The sequence below is a fragment of the Helianthus annuus genome, chromosome 5 (assembly GCF_002127325.2).
Source record: "Helianthus annuus cultivar XRQ/B chromosome 5, HanXRQr2.0-SUNRISE, whole genome shotgun sequence".
NCBI lineage: Eukaryota > Viridiplantae > Streptophyta > Magnoliopsida > Asterales > Asteraceae > Helianthus > Helianthus annuus.
Genome location: NC_035437.2, coordinates 52770252 through 52784511, shown reverse-complemented (window position 1 = coordinate 52784511; position 14260 = coordinate 52770252).

Here is a 14260-nt window from a genome sequence, read left to right as displayed (position 1 = left end):
TTGAACCCTCTGTTATATGGTTTTGAACCCTTTTGAGTTTTCAAAATCTCGTCAAAGTTTGGGTCTAAATAGTGTGAACACGTACAAACTGGAAGAGTGGGTGCCTGTACTCTGAGTTTTCTGTCTAAGGCTAGAGTGTTCGTACAAATCTGCAGTATTGGACCAGTCACTCTTACCTGGGAACTCTTGGGGTGAGTGTCCACTTATAGGCGAGCATGTCTTCGGCGATACATTATTTTTGATCCATTTACTTTGATTAGTCTCGCCGTGTCGTTTGTTTGTTCGAGGTAACGAACAAATGATCGCCTTTCTGGTATTTTGACGGTATTTTCAATACGTCTTTTGCTTTTCAACCTCACTCGTTTCTCTTATGTCCTTATTAGACAATGCCTCCTCGACGTGAAGCACAATCTTTCACTATTGAAGAAATCGCAGCCTTGGTTTCTCAGCAAGTGGCTGCTGTGCTTCCTGGTGTTGTGACCCAAGTCCACGAGATATTCAACAACAGTAATAATAACAACAATGCGCCGTGCAACTTCAAGAGCTTCAATTCTGCTAAGCCTCTAAAGTTTTCTGGGTCGCAAGGAGCAACTGCGCTCTTGCAGTGGTTTGAGAGTATCGAGAGCACATTCAGACACGTCCAGTGTCCAAATGCGCGGAAGGTTGAATTTGCTTCTAGTGTGTTTGAGAAGCGAGCGCTTACCTGGTGGAATGGTGTTATGCGCGTTAGGGGTGCCGAAGTGGCATTGGCACAAACATGGGATGAGCTTCGGGCTCTCATGATGAAAGAGTTTTGTCCCCGTCACGAGATTCGGGCTTTGGAGCGAGAGTTTGACGATCTAAAGCAAGATGGGGCTGAACACCGTGCGTACACGGATCGTTTTGAGGAACTCACTCTATTGTGTCCCACCATGGTTACCCCACCAGAGAAAGCAATCGAAAGATATATCGATGGTCTACCCGATTCTATGCTGGATATTGTGACCGGTGTTAATCCTACTACCCTTCGTCAAGCAATCGAGTTATCGGCCACCCTGACTGAATCTCAAGTCAGGAAGGGTAAACTCACCCGCAAGGGTGATAAAAAGAAGGCGACTGATTCTGGAAAAGATAAGAAAAAGGGTAAGGGTAAGGAAGGTGAGACGACAAAGAAGTCGAGGAAGCGGAAGGATCCTCAGAATTTCGCTGTTACGGCACAGACTGATCAGAACCCACCGGCTCAGCCTCCTGCGAAGAAGGCGTATGCAGGAACCGCACCTCATTGTGCTCGCTGCAACGGTCATCATGTTGCACAGCAAGCTTGTAAGCAATGTACGACGTGTGGTAAGCTTGGGCATTTGGCCAATATTTGTCGTCTGGGACAAAATCAGGCTGCTCAGGTTCAAGCTCCGGTTCAGGGGAATGCTGCGAGATTCCCACCGGGTTCATGTTTCAACTATGGAGAGTTTGGTCACTTCCGCAACAACTGTCCAAGACTGGTGAATGCAAACGTGAATGCTAATGCAAACCCGAATGCAAACGTCAACGTCAACGTGAATCCAGCACGAGGACGAGTGTATAAAATCAATGAGGCAATCAACGATGCAGCCACGAACGATTAGTATTTTGTATTTCCTCTGGTTGTTATCTTTTAACATTTAAAGACAATGCGGTTGTTATATAAATAAAAAATTTGTGGTTTTTATTTTTGTGAACCAATGCAATTGTATGAATGTTTGATGCAACCTTATAATGTCAATACAAAAATAAACCGCTCGTGTGGTTTTGTCATTTTTTTATGATCACTTGTGATCTCCCCAAGAACCTTAAACGCCCGTTTCTTTTAAGAAACAAAAACCTCGGAGTTATTGAAGAAAAGGATATGTTGCTTTCATAGCACATGTCACCGAGAAGAAAGACAAGCGCAAGAGTATACAGGATATTCCAATTGTTCGGGATTATCCAGAGGTGTTTCCTGACGAACTGCCTGGTTTACCTCCAGTTCATCAAGTCCAGTTTCATTTTGACTCTGTACCCAATGCCAACCCGATTGCGAAAGCACCTTATCGTCTTGCACCATCAGAGATGCAAGAGTTATCGAAACAGCTTCAAGAGTTATCGGATAAAGGATTCATCCGTCCGAGCTTTTCACCTTGGGGAGCCCCTGTCCTCTTTGTGAAAAAGAAAGATGGGTCTTTTCGAATGTGTATCGATTGTCGTGGGCTTGATAAGCTTACCGTCAAGAATCGATATCCCCTACCTTGAATTGATGATCTCTTTGATCAACTGCAAGGTGCTTCATGCTTTTCAAAGATCGACCTGCGTTCTGGGTATCATCAACTTCATGTTCTCGAAGAAGATATTCCCAAAACTGCTTTCCGCACAAGATATGGGCATTATGAGTTCCCTGTCATGCCTCTTGGTTTGACAAATGCTCCAGCCATCTTTATGGACTTAATGAATAGGGTCTATAAACCTTATTTAGACAAGTTCATCATTGTGTTCATCGACAATATTTTTGTCTATTCGAAGTCTCGAGCCGAGCACGAGCAACACCTTCGCTTAACATTGGAACTCCTGAAGAAGGAACAACTTTTTGCTAAATTCTCCAAGTGTGAATTCTGGCTTAAAGAAGTTCAATTCTTGGGTCTTATAGTCAATGAGCAGGGTATTCATGTGGATTCATCCAAGATTGTTGCTATTAAAGACTGGAATACACCAACAACACCAACAGAGATTCGATCTTTTCTTGGTCTTGCTGGATATTATCGTCAATTCATTTCAACTTCTCAAAAACCGTGGTTCCACTCACTGCTTTGACTCAAAAGAATAAGCCTTTTGAGTGGGGACCCAAACAAGAAGAAGCGTTCCAAACGCTATTTAATCTTCAAACTCGTGTTCTTCAAGCTCAGCAATTTTGTGTTTCACAAAATTTGATGGGTACGAAATTACCACATCAGCTTGAGCTTAAACTCGAAACGAAGGACGATGGGTTGCTCTATTTCGAGGATCGTTTGTGGATTCCAAAACAAGACGATCTTCGCACCTTGGTAATGGACAAATCTCGCAAGTCTCGATGTTCTATCCATCCTGGTGCTGATAAAGTGTACAAGGATCTTCGTACTCAGTGCTAGTGGCCTAGTATGGAAAAGGATGTTGCCTTGTATGTATCAAAATGCCTAACTTGTCTTAAAGTCAAGGCTGAACATCAACGACCTTCTTGTTTGCTTGTACAACCAGAGATACCGGTTTGGAAGTGGGAGAGCCTTGCGATGGATCTCATCACTAAGCTACCGCGTATATCTAAAGGTCACGATGCTATTTGGGTTGTTATCGATCGATTAACGAAATCAGCTCATTTTATTCCAATTCGCGAGGATCTATTTGCTGATAAACTTGCAAAGATTTATGTTGATGAGATTGTATCACGATATGGTATGCCTTTGGATATCATTTCTAATCGTGATGCTCGATTTTCATCTCATTTTTGGAAGACCATGCAATCTGCTTTGGGAACCAAACTGAATCTAAGCACTGCTTATCATCCCCAAACAAATAGTCAATCTGAGCGAACGATTCAAACTTTGGAGGATATGATTAGAGCTACCTCCAGAGCTTGGGATATTCACCCGACTTTTCACATGTCCAATTTGCGAAAATGTTTAGCTGACGCTGATCTTCACATTCCTCTCGACGAGATCCGAATCGATGAAACGATGCACTTTATCGAGAAACCCGTGGAGATCATGGACCGTACTTTCAAACAGTTGAAGAACAAACGGATTCGATTGGTAAAAATTTGGTGGGAATCCAAACGTGGCCCAGAGTTTACTTGGGAATGTGAGGACCAGATGAAGGCGAAATATCCGCATTTGTTTTCACAAGCTTCCTCTGGTTAAAAATTTCGGGACGAAATTTCCTGAAGTAGGGGAGACTGTGACAACTGTGTTCTGTAGTCGTGGTTCAATATAAAACAATGTGCTTTGGTGTTATTATATGTGTTTTTGTGTTATTATGTGTGTATTTGTGTTTGGTGATTTTGCAATTTAATTAGATTCCGATTTCAAGCTCTAAATCGCTTCTAGAAGGTTATACGCGCACTGATGCGTAAATATAACCAGTTTAATGCAACAAACACTCCGGAATAGTGAAATAGGCTTAACATACCTTAAATAACCTCCACATAACTTAGAAATAAGTTTTGGATGGTTTGGTGTGTTGAAATCAAGTTTGTTCGATCGCAGGGACTATTTGTGTCAAACTGTGAAACTATACCGATTTTTATAGTAACGAACATTCCGGAACTTGATCATAAGTTAAACATACCCTAAATATCCTTTACATATCTTAGAAATAGGCTTTGAGGGGTTCGGTATGCTAAAATAAACTTTATTGATCAATAGGGACTAAAAACGTCAAAAAGTGCACAAGTTTGCATTTTCGCGCATATCTTACGTTCTGAATATATCCGGACATCCAAAAAAAATTATGTAAGCACTAAAATATTTTATTATAGTGTTTGGCATAAGAAAATTCCATTCGTCGCTTGATTTGGATCATTTTTGCGTCCGTTACGACTTCCGTCGTAATTAAGCGAATAACGCAACCGTACGACCAAATGAACCGACATCCGAGATGTTTTTGAGCATATTTTAAGTTCCATATACTTTAACTTTATTTTATATCCTTGAAATGGGATTAACGGGGCTTAAAAGTGCCAAAAAAATCAAGTTTTACAAGTGTAGGGACCATTTTTGAAATTTCTAGCAGATTCAATGAACCTAGTCCATTTTGAAGTGTTGATGGTTTTCACCCATGGTTTTGCAAAACCATGGGCTGGTATTCAATGAACATAGTCCACATTAGGGGCTCCTATGGTTTTAGAAAACCATGGGCACACATGTAAGGTTTAGATCAAAGCTCAGTTTTCGAGTAACGATCTTAACGGTTCTAGAAATCCTATATATACCCCATCCATTTCACTTCAAAACCCACAATTTGAAATCTGATTTATGTTCTCTAAGTGGAAGTATATGCTTCCTACCTGAGAGAAAAATCGGAATCAAATCTTGCGGGGACCTTCTGTAAGTATTCTTTCGTTCTTTTCATTCGTTTTATCGTTAAAGTCAAACTGTGTTTGACTTTCTGCTTTGACCAGTTTATGGTCAACGCGAAGTTCGTTTGAACTTCATAACGTGAGCGTAATCACGATAGTTATAGTCCTTAGTGACCATACCTACTGATTTCCACGTTATCTAGGGTCAGTGACGAGTCGTAGTTTCGGCCAAAATGCGTTTTCTCGCGTATTTTGTAACCAAACTACTCTAGGATATCAAAACCGTTTGTTTTGATATCAAAACCTGTTTTCTAACTTAACTAAACATGTTCTAGCATGTTTAGCTCGTCACTTTTTAGATTAGTGCTTATGTAAAGTCGTAAGTCAAGCGGACTAAACACCCGCGTAGACTTTCGAACACGACCCGTTTGGTCGATCATTAGGATCCGACCAAACATGTTTAGTGACCATAGTAGCATAGGGAATAACCTTCCGAGGTTATACCTTATGGTCACCTAGTTTTAAGTAGTTTTATGATAAGTAGTTTATATGCCTTAGGTAAATTACCAAAATACCCTTTTCATGCATAATTGGTAATTAGCATATGTAACCTAAGCTTTTGCCACGTATTATGTAACATATTTAAACATAAAGAGGCATATAATACTTGTCATAGGACTAGTTAGACGTCTCGAACGCGCTTTTGCGCGCACGATGCGTTGAAGCAGCGTAAGCTACCTTAACGGGTCACGATGGGTCGAAAGCACTTAGGTTAGGTTCCGATTTAGGATATAGGCTTTGTTAAACCATATCACATGAGTTCCAACACTCATTTGGTTTACGAGACTTCATTCTATCCGATCGTCCGATTTAGGCGTCTAGTGTTTGACTAGTGATTCGATTATTAGGTGCTACTTGATTTCTCTGATTTTGCTTGAGTTTGTTGGAGTTCTATTTGATCGAGGATACTTTGCACTTCATGTGAGTACATAGTTCCCCTATTTTACTGTTTTCAAATGTTTTGGGGTGATTCATATGTACGAAATGTTTTCAAGTTTTAAACGATGATTTCAAAAACGATTAAAACGATTTTTACTAAACTAATAACAATTTCAATGATGTGAACAAAACTTGATGGTTGTTGTTACATAACAAATGACATTCATTAGCATTGATCAAGCCGATCAGTATTAGGTTATGGTACCATAGGATCTGACAAATCCCGTTACTTTACTACACCCGTGGTTATGTGTGGGGGTTGTGGGTAGCGACTGAATCTGATGTTTGTTAACTTACCCTTTGGTGGTTTGTTAATTCGAGAAGCGAGAAGCGAGGTGATCGAGTCACGTAGGTTTGAATGTTGTTAGCGAGATGACCATAAATAGTTTTTTACAAATTAAAACGAGGATGATTTAAACGATTTTAAACGAGTTAACGATTTCGAAACGATTTTAACAAGTTAAACGATTTGGGTAAACGATTGGTTTTTGGTTAGTGTTTAGATAACGGGACGAGTGTAATGTGATGAAAGCATGGTGGATACGCCGCTGGTACTTCCTATATATAAGTGTTTTCATCACATTACATATCGTGACGTTATTTAGTTCACTTGGGTAAACGATTTTGAAACGATGTCACACAACGAGGTTTTTCTAAGAGATATAAACTATACGAGTTTTTAACGAGTTTTTACAAGATATTTTACAAGTTGGTTTTCTAAAACAAATGTTTTGGGGTTAAGAAGCATGGCTACGAGATTTTATAAACTATAATCAACTTGATTTGAGTTGGTTAACTATGCTGCAATACATTTTTCAAAACAAGGTTTGTATTTTGACTCTTGTAGTCTAATAAAGTACTGCAACATATAAACGAGCCATGATTCTGATACTCTTATAAAACCTATGTACTCGCCAGCATTTCTTTGCTGACTAAGTTTTTACATATGTTTCAGGTGTTGATGCTTGATTGATTTCTAGGATGCATGCGTCACATAGGATCTGGACGAGGCCTTAGTGACATAATAACGATGATAGACGATATAAAACTTGTTTGTTCTATGTGTTAAGACAAATGAAATGTTTAATTTTATCAATAAAGCGAAACTATTTTGTATCCATGGTTGTGAAACAATAATTCTGCCACGACACTCCCCGATGTTTCCGCCGCGGTTTTGTTGTTTTAACGTGATCGGGGTGTGACATATGACATCCGGGATCATCTTGGCTTCATCTGCAGTTAGAACAAATGCTCTAGCATTTTTTGTGTTCTTATTGTTTGCAGCTGGAGCTAGTTTCGGATAGTTTGGCTTGATATGACCTTTTTCTCCACAGTTGAAGCATATCCGATTGTTGGCTTTCCTCCTGCAGTTTTCTTCCTTGTGACCTGATATTTTGCAAAAATTGCAATATATGGAGCATTTTCCAGAATGCTTCCTTTTGCAATACTTGCAATAAGTTGCATATGTAGAACCTACATTTCTACGGTTGGAATTCCCAGAACGGAATTCTTGAGTAAGCCTTTGAGTTAGGTTTCTCCTCTGGTCTTCTTCTCTAGTTCGCACTAGTTCATCAGTCAAGGTATTAGCTAGTTCTACAGCTTCTTCTATGGTTTGAGGTCTAGCTGCCTTGACTACATGTCTAATTTCTCCAATTAATCCCCAGATGTATCGGGAGATTTGTTGGTCCCTTGTTGATCGGGATCTTTCTGTTAATGAATGTCACACTATGATTGCTGTGCGGAATCCAGCAAATCATATACAGATACAGAAAGACATATGATTTCCATGTTCAATAGTCTGCAATTCAATTGAAATATATGACAAGATACAAGTTCCAGTTGATCACAGACTTCAGCTCTCTAGGTTACAGACAGATTCAAAAGTCCTAAATGAGCTGACAGAACTTCTATTTATAGGCAAGTCAGAATAAGCTAAGTGCTGTCCAATCGGTTAGGCTAACCGATCGGTTGGGCCACCCGATCGAACAGCTGTTCGATCGGTTAGGCTGTTCGATCGGCTAGGCCAGCCGATCGGCTTACAAAGCAGCACTTTTACAAAACAAACCCTGTATTCTGACGCCTTATACATTAAACTATACAACTTTAACAAAATAAAGACTTTAAGCTGACGGAAGCTACAGACGTTTATGTACTAACAGACTCCCCCTCGGATGAAGCTGTAGTCCCTTCCAGCAAAGTCTTGATTACCTCCTGTTGCGTCTTCTATCTCGTGCCTTTTGATTTCTCTTCTCTTCTCGATCAGCTAACATTTGTCTTCTCTTATGTCTTCCCTCTGTTATCCACCAATTTCTGTACACTGGATCTCCATCTCTTTTTCTGTCCCACTTAGGGATCTTGTTCTCTTCAGACTCTATGGGTGTCTGATCAGTAGGAGGTACAAATCCAAGATTTCGTCTTCCTCTTTCAACAGCTTTTCTCTGAATTTCCTTGGATCTTAAACTTCTCTTGTTCATCTTTAGAAACTCATCAACCTCTAGTTCTCTCCATGAGGTTTTCCAGTTCTTACCAGAGTTGATTTCTTTAGCAAAACAGACATTAACTACACTCTGGTACTGCTGAGCAATGGCTTTGTCTTTCTTGTCATAGATTATCTTGTTGACAAACAAGCAATCTATGTCTTTCTTTGAGCAATTTACCAGCCACATCGGGTCTAGAATACAAATTTTCCTAGCTTCACCAGTGTCTTTATCGTACAAAGAGATCACAGCTTCAGCAGTAGAAGGATTATAGAGCCATGCTTGAAATAAATCATAGAAATCCTGCTCAATAGCCCTTAAAGGCATGCTCTTCAAACACTTTGGCGGTTTGACATCAAGAGTAACGTCCTTCTCACCTTTTGCTGTATACTTCACAATTCTTTTAGGAAACTGTGGTTTCCAATCTGGATAATTGATTGTTGCTTGATACTTGATGTAATTCCACAGCTTCTGGTCTCTCTGTTTTACTTCAGGACCGTAGTAGAATTGTTTAATATTCTTTGTAACCACCAATTCATCTACGTCCCACCAAGGTAAGGTAGCAAGATCAGAAATGCACCTGAAGTATTGAACACCTTGCTCTCTTCGAATTGCATAAACATTCAAGTCTTCCAGATACCCCCAAGAAAGAATATCACCCCAAGATAAGTCTTTATCATGAGTAAAATACTGTAGGGCTCTAAGAGGCTTTCTTTCCTTTGGCATTGATCTGAACCATTTCTTTCTCTCTTCAGCAGAAATTTCTCTTGGAACTGGTTCAGGCATATCAGCAGATGCAACTCTTTCTTCAATTTTTCTTTTCAATAATTCTGCATTCATGTCTTCAAATAACTCTGTGAATGTAGGAAATGCCATGTCTTCACCTTCATAGTGAAAATCTATTCTTTCTTCTTCCGAATCTGAATCAGTCTCTATGGTCACATTATCATAAAATTCTGCTTCAAGTGGAAATTGTGGTTCAAAGTTTTTAATCGGAGACTCTGGGATTTCATCTTCGATATCAAATTTAAACTTCCCATCTTCTAACCCCAACTCCTCAAGCATTTCAGCTCTTGTTCTAATAATATCTACTTCTCCTTGATGATATTCAGAAAGAGAAATAAAAGTAGATGTGAGTTGATGTACCTGATCACCGGATTGGTTTCCAGAAGATGACCCTTCACACTCTGCATCATCATTCTGTTCATTCACTTCATTATTCATGAGTTCATTTACTTTATCTTGAACAGATGGATCATTGATTAGCAAACCCGATGTGCCTTGATCATCATCATCATCATCAGGCTTATCATCATCATCGGATTTATCGTCTGCTTTATCATCTTTATCATCATCTTCATCTTCTTCCTCCCAAAAATCACTATCAGATTCTTCTTCCACTTCTCCTCTAGCTATCTTCCCTTGATCCTTTAATTCAAAAAATCTTAACAGCTTGGCAGATTCTTCTTCACTATAGGGCACTCTATAGGCTTTTCCAACTAATACAAACTTGTCGGTAGAGTACTCCAGTAGTAATACTTCTTTAGCCTTTTTCTTTCTTTGTATGATTTGAACGTCTCTCAAAACATTCTCCGGAATAATAGGCTCTACAGATTCACCAACCATAATAAACTCTGGTTCATGAACTGCTTCATTTTCTACTTCCACCATTTCTTCATCATTTACTGTAACATTTTGAGCATCCACCATTTCAATTTCTGGTTGAGAAGATGATCCACCTACCTCAAGTTGATTTTGTGAAGATCCAACAACTTCAACTTCTTCTGCTATGCCTTTATTTTTCAGGTTAGCTTCTTCAGCAAGCTGTCTTTCTCTTTCTTTCCTTCTTTCATTTGCCTTGATAATGTCAACTTGATCAAAAGCCTCGTGGCTGTTCACCTTCAGTTGTGCTTCAATCACAGCCGTAAGCATTTCCAGTTGCTTATCTTTCATCACCTTATCTGCTCTCATAGCTTCCATCTCTAGCTTCATTGCCTTCATTTCATTTGTCGAAGCTTCATTCATCTCATTTAAGAGTTGATTCAAAGTCTGATTGATATTCTGCAAGTCTTTAACTTTGGCGTTCAATGCAGCAATTTCATCAGTAAGTGCACTAATAAGTTCTGCATTATCTTTTATATCTTCCTTCATTTCATTCAATTTCTCATCTTTTGTAAACACTGCATCCATTACGTCTTCGTGCCGTTTCTCCAACTCATCAATCATTTCCTTCAACTTTATTTGTACAGCTTCGTTTTCTTCCTTTTCCTTTTCCAAGGCTTTAACTTTTTCTTCCAATTCTTTCATCTTTTTATCATGAAATAGGTCTCCTTCACTCTCTGGCATATCTTTAAAGAAATCTCCAGTAGCACCACCAAGGCTATCAAAATCTAAGTTGAAATAATCTGTCTTTCGTTGTGATGATTCTGGAATATCATGACGATCAGATGTTTGTTTAGCAGATTTGACTCCGGTGATCTCCACATAATCATCATAAGAAGTTTGTGTTTCTATTGGAATTTCTGTTAAAGGAACTTCTTTTGGTATCTCAACTACAGGACTAGTTTCAGCAGTGTCCTGTTTCTTCTTTCCTTCCTTCTCTTTTTGTGATTTAGCATTCTGTTTCTTTGCTCTAACCACTCTTGGAATATCACCAGTGCGAGTAGCTTTTCTTTTCTTTCTGTTTTTCTGGGAATCCTCAGGATTGTACGGTGAATCTTCATCTTCAGAATTCTTTCTTTTCTTTAAAGGTCTTTTCTTCAGTTGTACCTTTCCTTTTCCCTTGTCTCTTTGACCAGTTCAGATTCAGATAAAGTTTCTTCTGAATCTTCATTACTGGAGTTCTTTTGAGCTTCCTCTTCTTGACCAACTTTCTTTTGAGCTTGTGCTTGTTCAGCCTCTTCATGCTTTTTAAAATAGCTTTCCAAAGTCTCTTTTAAACCAACACCTTTATCAACCACCTCCCTCGGTTCTATGACAGGTTCATCAATTAGCTTTCTTTGAGGTTCTTCAGAAGACCCTGCAAAAACAATTATTTAAAGCAAAATTAGTAACAATTTTCATAACATACTCTAAGAATCATATAGCTCCCCCTATCACTGTACCCTTTGCTGTTTCTTTTATTACAACCACAGGGGTCGACTTTGGTGTTCTCTTTCTCTTTCCATCTTTGATACACCACCATCTGGTTTTCTTTTCAATCATTTCACTCATCTTATTGTCTTCATTGTCTGAATCACTATTATCATGTCTCCATCTATCATTTTCAGGAGCTACGTATGCTTCATCCTTTAATGCACAGATCAACTCTTTTGTTTTAGCATCCTTCTCCTTTGTGATTCTCAGAATAGCAGTCTTATTCACTTCAGCCATTGCCATAATATCATCATTGTTCTTTGGCAAATCCTTAACTTTGTCATCCAAGATCATCATAATGAATCTTGGGTACATAATGTATTTGTCTTTCCCGGCTAAGCAATTTTCTTTTAAAAATTCAAAAATCACTTGTGAAATATTGTATTTCCTGTTCAGCACAATACTTACAACAATGTTCATTATGTAGTCAGACACCTCATCATAGGCTCCCTTTCTGTGAGATAGGGAATGCACTAAGCAATGCATTAAGTATCTGTATTGTTTTGAGAAACTCCTTTTGAACATTTTTCCGTTGATGTGTGAAGAAAATCCCAATCTACACCATAGCCCTTTAGCAAGACGTTCTGACATGATCGTTGGATCATTGTCAGAATCTTGTAAATCAAGAACCCTTCTTATGTCCTCTACTCCAAACACTACTTCAACATCAATATCCTTGTTGTTTTCATCTTTCTTCTTGACTACTGCATGAATTTTATTATCCTTTTCTTCAAACCTTGCAGTGTCCCAAAATCTTCTAACATGAGATTCATAAACTATTGTTGTATCAGACAATGCCTTAGCAATTCTGCTTTTTCTTAAGCACTCAGCCATTTTTTCTGCTTCTGTTCCTTTTGTAGAGACCTCATCAATTGCACTTGGAACATTGTGTCCTTTGTTAGTGTCTTTTCCTCGTCCCTGTGAAAAATTTAAACATTAGATATAGAGACTTGAAACACTTTAAACATTTAGAGTGATAGAACAGTGAATCGATTGGCTTGTTCGATCGAATAATATTTGCTGTTCGATCGAATAGGAATGATGTGTTGAAAGAACCTTTGCTGTTCGATCGGCTGGTCTGATCGATCGAGTGGTCTACTCGATCGATTAGCAAAAGACTATGCAAGATATCTAAGGTCATCAAACAATGCTACTTGAACGACTAGAACAATGCTATTCGATTGATTAGCAAGTTGCTATTCGATCGACTAACAAATCTCTGTTCGATCGGTTAGCAATGAGATAAGCAAACGGTTAGCAAAATGCTGTTCGATCGACTAGCATAAAGCTGTTCGATCGGCTAGTAAAATACTGTTCGATCGGCTAGTAAAATACTGTTCGATCGGCTAGTAAAATACTGTTCGATCGGCTAGCAGAATGCTGTTCGAACGACTAGCATTTTACTACTCGAAAGATTAACCAAGATAGTTATGCATATATGAGATAATGCAATGCTGTTTGATCGACTAGCAGAATGCTGTTCGATCGGCTAGCATTTGCTGTTCGATCGGCTAGACTAACCGATCGGCTAGCATTTGCTGTTCGATCGGCTAGACTAACCGATCGGCTAGCAAATGACTAAACAAAATCAACATACATCAGATTCACTCTAACACTTTAAACAATGACAAAATATATCATGGCACACATTTCAAAGCAGAAAAACAAAAGATTTAAACATTATTCATAAATGAAAACATGATGCTGTTCGTTCGGCTGGTCTAGCCGATCGGCTAGCAACATCTTCATCATGAAGAACATTCAAATAATCATGAAGAACAAACTAACAGATATCTCAAAATTGAACACAGATTATTATTCTTCATGATCTCGACATCAAAACCCTGTTTTTATTTTCTCTAAAAACAACCTAAAACCTGTTCAAATCTTCATCTAAAGTTCCGACTGACGTCACTTTCAATCTTAGATCTATCAAGATTAATTAAGATTTTGCAAAAATTAAACCGGTAATCTTGTAGATCAGGCAATTCCGATCAAAACCCTATTCTCAGAATCATCTAACTCTATCTTAATCTTTCCTAATCTTGATTTTTCTAACCGACTCAATGAAGAACATCAACAGTTAAGAACATGAATGAAATCACTGATTCAGAGATTGAATGACATACCTTTACCATTTGTGATGATGAGTGAGCCAACAACACAAATTTGAAATGAAAAAGGAATCAAGAATCTTCAAGAACAATGAATCGAGTAGCAGATAGCAGTCTGTTCGATCGGAAATGAAAAAGTTTTCTAGAAGCCTTGACTGCCTTTTTATAGGTATGACCTGATCGATTGGCCTAACCGATCGGCTAGCCTAGCCGATCGGCTAGCTGTTCGTTCCAAAGAACATGACCTCTTTACTCGAATAACTTTTGACCCTTTTTCTGATTTTGAACCTTTTCATATTTTATCAGTGAATGAGAAATCCATTTAAGCATCTAGGTCCAAGTTAATGACCCTAGAAACTTAATTCGTCTACCAAGTTCAACTTAATGACCTTGGTTGACCTGAAGCAAAACACACTGATTGTTTTTCAAAGATTTTTCTTGAAAATTTACAAGTTATAAATTAATGAACTTGTATTCTGATATTTCAAAACTCTCTGTTT